Here is a 13,684-nt window from a genome sequence, read left to right on the forward strand (position 1 = left end):
GATTGCGTTTTGCCCTCAAATATTCTCTATCCACCCATGACTTCCTCCTATGTTTTGAATCTGGACAAATGATCTATCAAAATTCAATGTTGTTGGTTAGGATGAACGGAGGACACAGTATACGATTATCAGCTACGGGACAATGGACTTATTCACAGTATCCATTGTTAAAAAATACAACATTACTAATTTGTGTGCAACAAGTGGACAATGGACAGAAGAGAAAAAGCACCTGGGCGGGATAAAACGCATATGGATTTGTTTACAGACACGCCAGAAATCTTATTTAATGCATCTTTTTAATGCTATAACAGCTTCAAACAAGGTTCCACATTCTTTGACCACTGCGGAACTAGTGCCACTTTTTAAAAATGGAGGCTGAAAGAATCTCTAATTATCGGCCCATTACTTAGTTGGATTTAGCAGGCAAATTATTTGCCAAAGCTGTTTTGGGTCATCTAAAAACTTGAGTAGAAGACAAGACATAGAAACATTTCCAAACCTTAGACAAAGGCTTCCAAGAATTAAAAATACATTTTAGATAGTTACATTAGCAATACAGTTCATGGAAAAATCTTTACAGCAGCAACAAAATTGGCTAGTGTTAAAATACGTTCTCCATTTTCTGTAATATGGGGATATTTTTATTGTTCCCATCTTTTATATTCTGAGATCAGCACACACCACCTTATATCGAGTCCTGAGGGGCTACATAGTATCCCCTTTCTCAATGCTCCTTTTGGTTACAGTGACAAGCTAACCTGAATGGCTGGTGGCAGTGGTTTTATCCTACCTAATTTTGTGCAATGTTTACTCCCAGGTTGTACCCACAGCCGCAGCAATGCACAGAAGGATCACCATTGACCGAAAATGGTGACTGTTCTTTTTTCACCATTTTGTGTTTGCTTGTTCCTTGTTGGACCTTCCATTGTGCTGGGTTGGGGGAGGTCCTGGATTGACTTTTGTCTTTGGCGGGAATCCTTTGTGAAGTCCGCCATGGCTCCAGTGTGTCTGGACAGGAAACGGGGAGGACTCAAACTCTGCTGTTCTTTGTCTTCTGGTGTGCCTGCCTGGAACAAGTTCCAACTGAGGGGCTGGCTGTCCTGAAAGGATAGCCACCACCCAGAGTTTGAATGGCACATGGGTGCAGATTGGCAGGGCTCTTGCATAAAAAGGCATGGATCCTGAGGTTGAAGACAAGTTGACCGCTGCAACAGAAGAATCGACGAGCAAGAACAGAAGATGTCTGCAGCCACTTCCAGATGACTGGAGATGCCTTCTGTGTAATCACTGCTGTCCGACCCCTTCTTCAAAGCATTAGGCGAACTCTGAAGAGGAAGACTATCCCCTTCAGACTGGTGGGACCGATCAGTCTTGAGACGACATGCATTTCGAGCAATGCCACGACGAGCTGTGAACTTCATGGACTGAATACTTAGGGACCTGTGGACATTGTGCAGTGCATCGTCTTCAAAGATCGCATCCTCCCGAAACTTTGGTGGACTCCTTTTGCACCTCCAGGGGGAAGATTCCACTCCTTGAGGTACCCTCACCAGTGTGCAGGACCGAGAAGTGTGAGGAATCGACCGGGCAGTAATCATCCTTCACTGGTGCATCCCAAAAGGCGCACAAAAAAAATAAATAAATAAATAAAAAAAAATAAAAAAAAAAAATCGCAGAATCCTTTGCTGGAAGCATCTTCACTCAACTGCTGCTGCGAAACCCACTCCAGTGCCCCTTCTTTCGCCTGCCGTACAACTTACCTAGAGTTGCTTTGCTGCGCCTGTGTTGCTGGAGTGCTGATTTGTGTGTTTGGTAGTTTGCCCATAAACATTCACACAGGCCTAATGCCTCTGTGCCTACAGAAAGCCTTCTCCGAAGTCCCTGAACCCTTTATCCCAACCAAGAGTTACTTACTAGCTCCAGAAGAATTCCTCTGGAACATTTGAACTTTCTACAGCTGTGCCTTACCTGTCTTTGCCCTCCAATCGGACTCAGACACTCATAACTTGATAGGAATGGGCTTAGGCATCTGTGAAATTGTTGCAAATGATTTACTTACCTTCGGTTGGTTTTGTTTAATTTATTGTACCTGAAACAGATATTCTGAAAGTCATTACAAAAGTTGTGGTTACCTCTGAATATCATACTGCCATTCTAAAAGTATTACAAAGTAGTTCACTTCCTGTGAATAATGCATTGGTTTTCTTAAGTTACTTATTGTGTGTTATAGTACCTACCTTTCTGAAGAATTACTTAGCTTATTGAAAATATATAAAATAAATCATTATTTTTATATAACTTTAGTGTGTCTGTTCCTTTGGCCTATGTGCATACTACACGTTCTTTGAACTGCCTACAGCTCTTTCTCCCTTCTAGGATAAGCCTGGCTGCTCAGCCATTTCTACCAACAAAACATGTGTGGTTCAGGCCTATACTGAGAGTTGGAGCCTTGTGTCTCAAGTGGGAGCCTTCACAAGTCCCATCATTGGTGGACTTCTGTAAAACCCCCTAATAGGTAATATATAGATGTTAAAACAATACATAGCATTATGAAAAAAAGGCCTTAAGTTCTTCACTTGCTAGGAGAGATGGGACTAGTGCCCTAAAAGCCAAAAGTCCCAATTGAAACCTATACAGAGGCTTTTAAGTAGGCTCAACAGGTATATGTAGAACTGTTTTAAGTAACGTAAAGTGATCTTATATAGCTTTCTTCTGCCAATGGTGGCCTCGCTGCGTATGGCTCTGTAAGACAGGAGGGCAGGGTGTGTTCATCAGATAGAGGGAAGGCAGATGCAGAACCATTTGGTGTTGATAGATGCAGGCCATAAGTACCTGTTACATGGGATCCTCTTTGTAGTTTCGTGATGAAGTTGGGGACAAGTACTAGTGTAGCATTGCTGGATCTAAGTGTTCTGGAAGGAGTGTAGTGTTGAAACTTACTTCTGAAGGACGATGGGCTACCCATAAACCAAATAACCGTTTGTTTTATGGGAGGTCAGTGGAGCGTACATAATGCTGGTGTGATGGGTTTAAATCGCTTGATTTTGAGAATTAGTCTTGCTGCTGCATTTTCAACTCTTCGAAGTTCCCTCACTAGGTAATCTGGGAGGCTGAAACTGAGGCTGCTTGCATAGTCTGGTTTGAACAGTATTAGAGAAATTAAGTCCAGTTAGGAGATCTGTTGGCACTCGAGTTTTGCAACACTGCATAACTTTGGTTTTGTCTAGATTAATGACCAAGTGATTCTGTTCTGCATAAGAAACAAGTGCATCTAGTAATATCTGTAGACCTTTAGGAGTTCTTGAGAGTAGCACCAGGTTATCTGCATATAGCAGCCACGGTATTCGATGTATTGCTAACTTGGGAGCATCTGGTAAGATGTTTGCAAATGACTGCTTCAGGTCAGATATGAAAAAGTTAAAGCGGGCTGAAGCAAGAATGCACCCTTGCTTCAGACGTCTGCATGTAACAAGGGGTGGAGTCAAGATACCCGCCAATGTCAGGCTTATCTGTATGGAAGTGTTAGTGTGAAGGGATTCAATAAGTGAAGTCAGAAGGAGGACATTCCGCTTTGCGTAATTTGGTGGCCAATAGTTCTCTGGACACAGAGTTGAATGTCGAAGAAAAGTCTACAAATGCCAGATCCAAAATTGCTTTTGTGCCAAAGATTGCGTTTTAATGGCAGTGATGGTCATAAGGTTAATCGCTGTGCCCAGCCCTGCCAAAAAGCCTAGAAAGGGTCTCGCTTCTGGGCTCTGATTGTCCATTGATTTAACTGTCTCAAGATGAAGCGGGAGAAGATTTTTCCTGGCACACCGAGTAGAGCAATAGGTCTGTAATTCAATGGTGATTGTCGGTCCCCTTTTGTAAAAATTATGGATTTCAGCCATGATTCAGGAAAAGGAATCGGTTTCTATAATCTGCGTGAAGATGTGGAAAAGGATTGCCGCCCAGGCTTGAGGATGTTGCTTGAGCATGGCGTATTCAAGCCGTCTGGACCCAGAGTTCTCGATTCACTTGATCTGTGGATATAGTAGAGAAGAACAAGTTACTTATCTTACCCGTTAACGTTCTTTTGATGGGATGTTCCTCCGACGTATTCCACATCTATGACAGTAATAACGACAGCTTTGCTGCTTCGGAGATATTTTTGGCCTAGGCGCCCTGCGTCGATACGCTTTCCGTTGAGGGCCTCCATCGAAGGTCGACGTCACCGGATGTTATATATAGGACGCCCGGCGCCCATAGCCTCAGTTGTAGTTTTTTTCCCCAGAACGTGTGGCACCAATCTCCTGCCAGTATGACTGCAGAAGACTTTGCGGAAACGTAAGCTGCAATCGCATAAGAAATTCTATAGAGGGGCAGGCTTGGAGGGTTCGATGTGGAATACGTCGGAGGAACATCCCATCGAAAGAACGTTACCAGGTAAGATAAGTAACTTGTTCTTCGAGGGGATTGTGTCCTCCGACGTATTCCACATCTATGACAGACACCCAAAGCAGTACCAACGTATGGCGGTGGGAAAAGAATTTACAAATTTAGAATGCCCAATCAAATTGCTGAATATAGGACTGCCTTCCCAAAGGCCAAACCCTGCCCATGTATATAGAGTCCAGGGAATAGTGTCTCACAAAAGTATGGACAGAAGCCCATGTGGCTGCTTCGCAAATACTGTGCATCGGAACGCCCCTCTGGAGAGCCGTGGAGTCAGCCACACCCCTAGTAGAGTGAGCCCGTAAGCCTACTGGAGGGTCCTTACCTGCCAACCGATAACACTCAGAGATCGTCACAATGATCCATCTGGACAAGGTCTGCTTGGAAACAGCCTGACCTAAACGCCTTCCAGCATAACCAACAAAGAGCTGATCGTCCACTCTGACCCGGTACATCCGTGAGAGATAGAAACTCAAAGCTCTCCTAGGATCCAACCTATGGAGCCTCTCCTCTTCCTTACCAGGATGCAGAGGAGGATAAAACGCCGGAAGAATCACCTTCTGGCTTAAATGAAATTCCGAGACAACCTTTGGAAGAAACGAAGGACGAACCCTAGGGACAAGGAACAAGTTACTTACCTGTAACTGTTGTTCTCCAGCATGGGTCTGGCATGGATTCACATGCTCATGAATATTCCCCGTCGTCAGGCTGGGAATCCTAGGTAAAGAAAAAAATCAGTATCAGTTTTCGTTTCTGATCTGTCTTTCTTAGTAGTAACCAATCACTGGTCTCTGGGTCATACTGCCCCCAGCCAATGACTGCCTTCTCCCTGGCAGCTATCCTCAGATTTGGTAGCACGAAAAGTGGCAGTATGACCAAGTGAAGAGCCACAGAGGGGTAGGAGGGAGGGTTTGCATGTGAATCCATGCCAGACCCATGCTGGAGAACAACAGTTACAGGTAAGTAACTTGTTCCTTCTCCAGCATGGGGTCTGGCATGGATTCACATGCTCATGAAGGAACAAGTTACTTACCTGTAACTGTTGTTCTCCAGCATGGGTCTGGCATGGATTCACATGCTCATGAATATTCCCCGTCGTCAGGCTGGGAATCCTCGGTAAAGAAAAAACCAGTATCAGTTTCGTTTCTGATCTGTCTTTCGTAGTAATAACCAATCACTGGTCTCTGCGTCATACTGACCACAGCCAATGACTGCCCTCTACCTAAGCACCGCCTCTGGCAGCCATCTTCAGATTTGGAAGCACGTGAAGTGGCAGTATGACCAAGTGAAGAGCCGCAGAGGGGTAGGCGGGAGGGTTCGCATGTGAATCCATGCCAGACCCATGCTGGAGAACAACAGTTACAGGTAAGTAACTTGTTCCTTCTCCAGCATGGGGTCTGGCATGGATTCACATGCTCATGAATAAAGAATACATAGCAGTACACACATGCACAACCACGGGAGGTGGCAAAGGCTCAACATTAAGCATCACATCAACTCAACATTAAGCATCTTACCTCCTCACCAGGCTCACCTCAGGCGAACAGGTTGCGCAGCACTGCTTGGCCGACCCTGGACTCCTCCCTGGAATCCCGGTCGACGCAGTAGAATTTCGTGAAGGTGTGCGTCGACCTCCACGTAGCAGCCCTGCATATGTCCAGCAGGGGCACACCAGATAGGAACGCCGTGGTAGCTGCGATCGCTCTGGTGGAATGGGCTCTCGGACGGCCAGGCAGCGGTCGGTTTGCCAACCGGTGACAGCACATGATACAGCCGGAGAGCCATCTGGAGATGGAAGCCTTCGAGAGAGCCTTCCCCTGATTGACAGGTCCAAAGTTCACAAAGAGTTGTGACGTCTTCCGAAAACCCTTCGTGCGGTCCACGTAGAACTTCAGCGCTCTAGCTACATCCAGCGAGTGCAAAGTCCTCTCAGCCGGCGACGAAGGCGACGGGAAGAACACAGGTAACACCAAGGGTTCGTTGAGATGGAAGTCCGACGGTACCTTGGGCATGAAGGAGGGGTGCGTCCTGAGCACTACCCTCGTGTCGTGGAAAGTCAAGTACGGGGCCTTGCAGGAAAGGGCCTGGATCTCTCCCACTCGTCGTGCGGAGGTGATGGCCACAAGAAAAGCTGTTTTCCACGATAGAAACTTCAACGGGGCCGAGTGCAGAGGCTCGAACGGAGGTCCCATGAGCTTGGTCAGCACCACGTTGAGCTCCCACGCCGGGGCCGGAGCCTTCACCGGCGGGAACGATCTGAACAGTCCCTTCATGAACTCTCTCACCAGACGATGAGACCACAAGGACGTCCGGCCCGTGGTTCTGGTGTATCGGGAGATCGCAGCAAGATGAATCTTGATGGACGCATGTGCCAGACCAGCTCTGGCCAGCGTCAGCAGGTACGGCAGTACTTGGGGAGCCGTAATCCGTAGAGGGTTAATCTTCTGTGCGTGGCACCAGACAGAGAACCTCTTCCATTTGTGTCCGTAGCATTTAAGAGTCGAGGACGCCCTGGCCTTTGCAAGAACCTCTCTGCAATCAGCCGGTATGTCGTATCCTCCAAACTCTAGTGCTGCAGGAGCCAGGCCTGCAAGTTCAGCGACTTCGGGTCGTGGTGGAGGATGGCGCCTCCTTCCCTGGAGAGTAGATCCGCGTCCGCCGGCAGCTTGATTGGCGGGGACGCTGACAAGTCCAGAAGGTCCGGGAACCATATCTGCCTCGGCCACGCAGGTGCGACGAGGATCATCCTGCACCGTGACCTCTTGAGCTGGTTGACGAGCCGGATTAGCAGAGGCAAGGGAGGGAACGCGTAGAGGAACAGGCCCTCCCAGGGGAACGAGAAAGCATCGCCCATGCTCCTCGTCTGGGGAAACCTGCTGGCGAACCTCCGGCACTTGGTGTTCGTCGCCGTCGCGAACAGGTCGATCTGGGGTGTGCCCCACCGTCGGAAGAGGCGATCCACCAGATCCTGCCGTAGTTCCCACTCGTGGCACGAGCGCAGCTCCCTGCTGAGTGAGTCGGCGATGGTGTTTTTTATCCCTGCCAGATGAAACGGCACCAGAAAAATCCCTTGGGCGACGGCCCAATGCCACAGGTCCTGCGCCTCCTTGGACAGCGCTGGGGACCTGGTTCCGCCCTGTTTCCTGATGTAAAACATGGTGGTGGTGTTGTCGGTGAAGATCCTCACCACCTTGCCCTTGAGGGACGGAAGGAAGGACCTGAGGGCCCAAAACACTGCACGGAGCTCCAGGACGTTGATATGTAGGGACTTCTCCGTCGGGAGCCAGAGTCCCCTTGCGTGCAGATTTTCGGTGTGCGCTCCCCACCCTTCCAGGGAGGCATCCGTGGTCACAGTCTCCTGGTGGGCTGGGGTCTGGAAGTCCATGCCCGCCGTCAGATGCGCGCGGGTGCCCCACCACCGTATCGCTCGTCGGAAACTCTCGTCGAGCTTGATCCTTTCCTCGAAGCTGCCCGTCGTCTGGATCCAGCGCGCATCCAGGAATTCTTGCAACGGGCGCATCCGGAGCCTGCACATGGGAATGAGGTAGATGCAGGAAGACATCATCCCGAGGAGGGACTTGATGGACCTCACTTTGGCCGCGTCGGCCACCAACATCCGTTGCACCTTGCCCAAGATGGTCCTGGTCCTCTCCTCCGACGGGGAGGCCAGAAGGGACACTGTGTCGAGCCTCGCTCCCAGAAACAGTGCGACTTGCGCGGGCACCAGGTGGGATTTGGCGTAGTTCACGGAGAATCCCAGGTCCGTGAGGAGTTGGACGGTCCTTGCCGTGTGGACCACGGCGAGCTCCCTCGTCTTGGCGCGGATGAGCCAGTCGTCCAGGTAGGGGTAGACGTGGATCCCCTCGCGGCGCAGCTGCGCCGCCACCGGTGCAAGGCACTTGGTGAATACCCTGGGTGCCGACCGTAGTCCGAAGGGAAGGGCTTTGAACTGGTAATGACGCCCTTGGACCACGAATCTGAGGAATTTGCGGTGCCCCTTTAGGATGGGAATGTGGAAGTAGGCATCCTCCAAATCCAATGACGATAGGAAGTCTCCTTCCTCCAGCTGACCCAGGACGTGCTGGAGGGTGACCATCCGGAACTTCTGCGCCTTGATGAACTTGTTCAGACGTCGCAGGTCCAGGATGGGGCGCCATCCTCCCGTCTTCTTCTTCACGAGGAAGTATCTCGAGTAGACTCCGGAGCCCCGAAGCCTCTTTGGGACGAGTTCGATGGCGCCCTTTCTGAGCATCGCCTTTACCTCCAGGAGAAGTTGAGGGACGTGAAGTTCTTTCCTGGCCACGGGGGGGACGCGCGGGCACCTTCTTTGAAACTCGAGCGCGTGGCCCCGGGCCAGGGCGTCCAGCACCCAACGGTCGGTGGAGATGGACTCCCACACGCTGACGAAGCCCGCCAGCCGGCCTCCCACCGGGGTGCTTCGGTGGGGGCCCGACCCCAAGGCCGGTTCAATCCTGCTTGGACGCGGCCTTGCCGCCTTGACCTCCTTGGCGACGACGGCGGGGTCCGCTAGACTTGCCTCGTCCTCTGTAGGCCTCTTGCGACGACGAGCGGGCCGCTTGACGGTAGGAAGCGAAACCGCCGCCGGAACCTTTGGAGGCGCCCTTGCCTCCGCCGCTCCGAAAGGGCGTCCGTCGTTGCAGGACTCCAAGGGCCCGGGCCGTCTCAGTATCCGCCTTGATGGCCTGAAGGGAATCGTCCACTGTCTTCCCAAACAGGTTGTTCCCGTCGAAGGGCATGTCCAGGACTCTGGTCTGGACGTCCTGCCGGAAGTCCGTAGCTTTGAGCCATCCACGACGTCGAAGGCAAACACCGTTGCCCAGCTGGCGGAATCCAGTGTCGGCGATGTCCGTCGCCACGGTGATGGCGTGGTCCGAGGCCACCTCACCTTCCTGCAGGATCTCAAGGGCCTCCGCCCTCTTGTCGTCCGGCAGAAAATCCAGCAGGGGAGCCATCTTGTACCAGAGCTCCCTGTCGTAGCGGGCCACGATAGCCAAGGCGTTGGCCGCTTTAATCGTCGTCGCTGCCGACGAGATGACTCTACGCCCCATAGTATCCAATTTCTTTCCCTCGCCGTCCGGCGGGGAAGTCGATGTGGAGGCCGCACCCCCCCCCGCTTTCTTCCTGGCTGCCGCGGAGACGACGGAGTCTGGGGTAGGCTGCGCCCGGAGGCATAGGGGGGCCGTGTCCGGGACCCGGTACTTTTTCTCGTACCGGTCTCTTCTAGCTGGCGTCGTGGAAGGGTTCTTGAGGAGGGAAAGGCCCTCATCCCAAATGTCGTCCAACAGAGGCACTGCGAGGACCGTCTTCCTCTTGGCCTCGCGCCGCTGATAAAGGAAGCCTTCCTTTTTCTTCTCCTCAGGGCAGAGTTGGAAAAGCTCGGAAGCCCTGGAGATCATGGAGTGGAAAGATCCGATCTCGTCGGGCGGAGAGGCCCTGGTGGGAGGCGACGACGGAAAATCCTCGTCGTATGCCTCGTCGTCCGTACCCGTCGCTGCCGTGTCAGTCCCCGTATCATCCCCTCGGGTGGACGGGGAGGAGGGCTGGAAGGGGCGCGACGGTTGAAAAGGAGGTGGTGGATGGATCCTTCTTTTCTTGGTAGGGGGAACACCAGAAGGTCCCGGTTCTGGATCCCCCGACGGGAGAGGTTCCTCCGTCGGTAACGGTAGCCTCGTCCTTATCTCGGAGCATAAGGACTGTATGGCCAACAAAATGGCCGCCGAGTTGTCTTGCGGCGCTGGCAGAGGGGAATCCGACGGGCGAGCAGGGGCCCCGTCGGTATCCTCGACGATGTCGTCGCCGTCACCTGCGTCGGGGTCCATTCCGACGGGCTGGCCTTCTTCCACGCCTAGGCCGTGGCTTAAGACCTCGATCAGTTCCTCTTCTGAGGTTGAGGCCGACTCTACGACGACGCCCTGCCCCCCCTTCTTCTTCCCCACGGAGGGTTTCACGGGGGTCCTATCGATGGGCACAAAGGAAGACTCCCTCCGAGGAGGCAGGGAGATTCTGGGCCCTGAGGTCGCCACCACTGGTGCAGCCACCACAGGCTGAGCCAGGGCAGCCGCGACCGTTTCGATAGAGGGCTTGGCCGGATGGATCAAGGCCTTCACCACCTTAGGTGCGCTCACCGCCTTATCCTTGAGGGAGGGGGCACTGCCACGCTCCTCCTCTGCCTTAGAGCTCGACCGGGGCCTCTCCAGGAGCTTCGCCGGGTGCTCGGCCTTCCTCTTACCCGACCCAGAGCGTTGGCTCGTGGTTGATGGTGCCGGGGAGGGTGCGCCCTGCCTGGCGCCCGCAGAGCCCGACCGTTCGGCGCTCCCGGTGCCAGCGGACTCGCGGTGCTTGGCCTTATGTTGGGCCCCCGTCGCCGGGGCGCCCTCAAAGGTCTTAGAAGACCGCTCGGATTTCTTCTTCTTCTCGCCAGACGGGCTCTTACCCTCCAGCCAGTTGGCGAGACGTTGATGGCGGTCCTTCATGGTCCGTTCCGACATGTTGCCGCAAAACGCACAGTCCTTCTCCACGTGCGTCTTGTCCTCATGAAGGCAGTAAAGGCAGAAAGAGTGTTCGTCCTCCTTGAAGACGTTCTGCAGCTGGCATCCAGGGCAGACCCTGAACAGCTTTCCGGGCGTCGAGCTTCCCTTCTCCTGGGCCATCTCCGAGACAGGGCCTGAGAAGCTTCTGGAGTCCTCCGAAGTGTAGCTCGACGAAATCTTCACCCTTGAGGGGCACAGATGAATCCGACACGGGTCCCCGTTGATCGGATGTAGGATCGGTGGAGCTTGAGGCTCTTTTGACCGAAAGAATCGAAGTTTTTTGTAAAAAGCGCGAAAAAATAGCACTAACGCTCGAGAGCAATAGCACGAGGATCCCAACACATGAACGTGCGGTAAAAATCTGAAGATGGCTGCCAGAGGCGGTGCTTAGGTAGAGGGCAGTCATTGGCTGTGGTCAGTATGACGCAGAGACCAGTGATTGGTTATTACTACGAAAGACAGATCAGAAACGAAACTGATACTGGTTTTTTCTTTACCGAGGATTCCCAGCCTGACGACGGGGAATATTCATGAGCATGTGAATCCATGCCAGACCCCATGCTGGAGAATATAAGAATACATAGCAGCACACACATGCACAACCACGGGAGGTGGCAAGGCTCAACATTAAGCATTACATAAACTCAACATTAAGCATCTCTTACCTCCTCACCAGGCTCACCTTAAGCGAACAGGTTGCGCAGCACTGCCTGGTGGACTCTGGACTCCTCCCTGGAATCCCGGTCAACACAGTAGAATCTCGTGAAGGTGTGCGTGGACCTCCACGTAGCAGCCCTGCAGATGTCCAGCAGGGGCACACCAGACAAGAACGCTGTGGTAGCAGCGATCGCTTTGGTCGAGTGGGCTCTGACGGCCGGGCAATGGTCGGTTTGCCAACCGGTGACAGTGCATGATGCAGCCCGAGAGCCATCCGGAAACGGAAGCCTTAGAGGAAGCCTTCCCTTGATTTATAGGTCCAAAATTCACAAACAGCTGTTAAGTCTTCCGAAAACTCTTTGTGCGGTCCACGTAGAACTCAGCGCTCTAGCTACATCCAGCGAATGCAAAGTCCTCTCGGCCGGCGACGAAAAGAAAACTGGTAACAGCAAGGGCTCGTTGAGGTGAAAGTCCGATGGCACCTTGGGCACGAAGGAGGGGTGCGTCCTCAGCACCACTCTCGTTTTGTGAAAAGTCAAGTATGGAGGCTTGCAGGATAGGGCCTGGATCTCTCCCACCCGTCGTGCGGAGGTGATGGCCACAAGAAATGCTGTCTTCCACGACAGGAACTTCAACGGGGCCGAATGCAGAGGATCGAATGGCGTCCCCATGAGCCCTGTCAGCACCACGTTGAGCTCCCACGCCGGGGCCAGAGCCTTCACTTTCATAAATTCCTTCACGAGGCGATGAGACCAGAGGGATGGACGTCCTGTAGTTCTGGTGTATCGGTAAATCGCTGCCAGGTGCAGCTTGATGGAAGCATGTGCCAGTCCCGCCTTGGCAAGCGACAGTAGGTACGGTAGCACTTGACGGGCAGTAATCCGTAGAGGGTTAATCTTTTGTGCACGGCACCAGACAGAGAACCTCTTCCACTTGTGTCCGTAGCACTTGAGAGTTGAGGACGTCCTATCCTTTGCAAGGACCTCTTTGCAGTCCACCGGGATATTGTACCCTCCAAACTCTAGTGCTGCAGGAGCCAGGCCTGCAAGTTCAGCGACCCCGGGTCGTGATGGATGGCGCCTCCTTCTCTGGAGAGAAGATCTGCGTCCGTCGACAGTTTGATCGTTGGGGACGCTGACAAGTCCAGAAGGTCCGGGAACCAGATCTGTCTCGGCCACGCCGGTGCGACGAGGATCATCCAGCACCGGGACCTCTTGAATTGATTGATGAGTCGGAGCGGCAACGGAGGGAACGCATACAGGAACAGGCCGTCCCAGGGGAACGAGTAAGCATCGCCCATGCTCCTCGGCTGGGGAAACCTGTTGGTGAACCTCTGGCACTTGGAGTTGGTCGCCGTCGCGAACAGGTCGATCTGGGGTTTGCCCCATCGCTGGACGAGTCGATCCACTTGATCCTGGCGTAGTTCCCACTCGTGGCACGAGTGCAGCTCCCTGCTGAGTGAGTCGGCAATGGTGTTTTTTATTCCTGCCAGGTGGAAGGGTACCAGAAACATCCCCTGGGCGACGGCCCAGTGCCACAGATCCTGGCCTCCTTGGATAGGGCTGGGGATCTGGTTCCTCCCTGCTTCCGGATGTAGAACATCGTGGTGGTGTTGTCGGTGAAAATCCTCACCACTTTGCCCTTGAGGGACAGGAGGAACGACCTGAGGGCCCAGAACACCGCCCGTAGCTCCAGTATGTTGATGTGGAGCGGCCTCTCCACCGGGAGCCAAAGGCCTTTCACGTGAAGATCTCCGGTGTGCGCTCCCCACCCCTCCAGGGAGGCATCCGTCGTCACCGTCACTTGGTGTTCTGGGGTCTGAAAGTCTGTGCCCGCCGCGAGATGCGTGCGGGTGCCCCACTACCGAAATTGCTTTGCGGAAGTCCTTGTCGAGCGATATCTTGTCCTTGAAACTACCCGCCGCTTGTATCCAACGGGCGCCGAGGAACTCCTGTAGAGGACGCATCCGAAGCCTGCACAGGCGCACCAGATCGATGCAAGAGGACATCATCCCGAGAAGGGACTTGATGGCCCTCACC

At 53.0% G+C, this 13,684-nt stretch overlaps 1 protein-coding gene across 1 annotated transcript in view; it reads right to left on the reverse strand.

Annotated features, from left to right (window-relative positions):
- Nucleotides 1–13,684, reverse strand: part of TMEM214 (transmembrane protein 214) — a 656,291-nt gene that overhangs the window by 27,857 nt on the left and 614,750 nt on the right. The gene's annotated exons all lie outside the window — the stretch shown is intronic.

Source organism: Ambystoma mexicanum, chromosome 4p (genome assembly GCF_040938575.1).
Source record: "Ambystoma mexicanum isolate Mex_15411 chromosome 4p, UKY_AmexF1_1, whole genome shotgun sequence".
Lineage (NCBI taxonomy): Eukaryota > Metazoa > Chordata > Amphibia > Caudata > Ambystomatidae > Ambystoma > Ambystoma mexicanum.